Source organism: Gopherus evgoodei, chromosome 2, assembly GCF_007399415.2.
Source record: "Gopherus evgoodei ecotype Sinaloan lineage chromosome 2, rGopEvg1_v1.p, whole genome shotgun sequence".
NCBI lineage: Eukaryota > Metazoa > Chordata > Testudines > Testudinidae > Gopherus > Gopherus evgoodei.
Genome location: NC_044323.1, coordinates 246,401,154 through 246,402,593, shown reverse-complemented (window position 1 = coordinate 246,402,593; position 1,440 = coordinate 246,401,154). Strand labels below are relative to the sequence as shown.

Here is a 1,440-nt window from a genome sequence, read left to right as displayed (position 1 = left end):
GAACCTCACCCCCAATCTGGCACTTTTATGTCATATAAAACGACAGAGCAGCATAAAGTGGCCTTAAAAACCTTGGATCCAGCTGAGGAAGAATTTCCCCTGATGAAGAAACTGCAGAAAACATCTTTAAAGCTACATTGTGAGGACCCTATTCACAAGCTTCATACAGGGAGTATACTGGGTATGTTTAGTTGCAGGTGGAGATCCCAGCCAGCACCATGCCCCATATAGGAGCCTGAGAAGGGTGCTATACCTTTTAGACAATAGAATTGTGTGACTAATCAATTTTAAAGTTCACTGCCTGAAACAAAGATAAAAATCAAAAACATTTTGGATTTGGATTGACTCAAAACATTTTTTTCCAATTCAGTGAAAAAAAGCCTAATTATAATAAAATATTTATTTTGGGCATTTTAACAGTTTTTTTTTATTAAAAGCAAAGGAAATTTGGAAATACCCTTCAGGAAGTGGTGCAGCTTTTGATTCCATTTTACCCAGTGTCCCAGAGGTTAGATCACACTATAAGTAGGTGGGACACCTAGTTTCAATTTCCCACTCTGCCTGATGTGAGAGAGGTCTCCCACCTTCTAAGGGAGTGTCCTTATGTCTAGGCTTTGGAGTATTCAGGTATGGGGCTTTCTGAGCACCCTTTTGAAGCTGTTCCATTGTGTATAAATAATTAAACATTCACTGGAGCAGGGACTGAAATCTGGATTCCTCCCTAGCCACCAGACTGTAGAATCATTCTCACTGTCTCTGGCCCAGTGCATAGTTAAGTATTTATTTATTTATTTTATGCAGTTGAGTTTCCCACATTTGGGGAAATCTCAGTGGTCAGCACACCCGCAGTGCAATGGATGAGCCTCACCCTGGGAAAACCACCTTCGTGATCATGGTATCTCCCCTGCCAGGTAATTAAACAAGGTAGAACTGTTTGACAGATCACTCTGGAATATACTATAGCCCAGTATAGAGGTGACATGCTTTCAAGTTTCTGTTCTAAATTAGTCAAAGTGGGGACTTGAACCTATGTCTCCTGTATTACAGGTGCTCAAGAGTTATTGAAGTTTCTGGGAGCCAAAAAAATATTCACAGTAAATTTTCACCACCTTACAAGATTAGACCTTAAGTTTCCAATAAAAAACTCTACATTTGAAAATATATTTTCAAATCATATAGATCTGATCTTTACTAATCTGATTTTGACCTTTTTTTCAAACATCTCATTGAAATATAGAAAACAAACCTGCATGTTTTAAACTGGAAAACTTGTGTAAAAACGAGAATTCTGAGAAAGATGATAAAGTTTATAGTATTAGACCAACTCTGGTTTTCACTAGTAAACTAATTCTAAGAGCTATCCTATCCAACCAGGTAATACAAACACATTACACTTATGTTTCCAACACAGCAATTAATTATTTCTAAATAAGTTAGTTC

General features: G+C 37.4%; 1 pseudogene; it reads right to left on the bottom strand.

The window, feature by feature from the left end:
- Positions 1-790: 790 nt before the first annotated feature.
- LOC115647340 lies at positions 791-919 on the bottom strand (annotated as a pseudogene).
- Between the last annotated feature and the right edge of the window lie 521 nt (positions 920-1,440).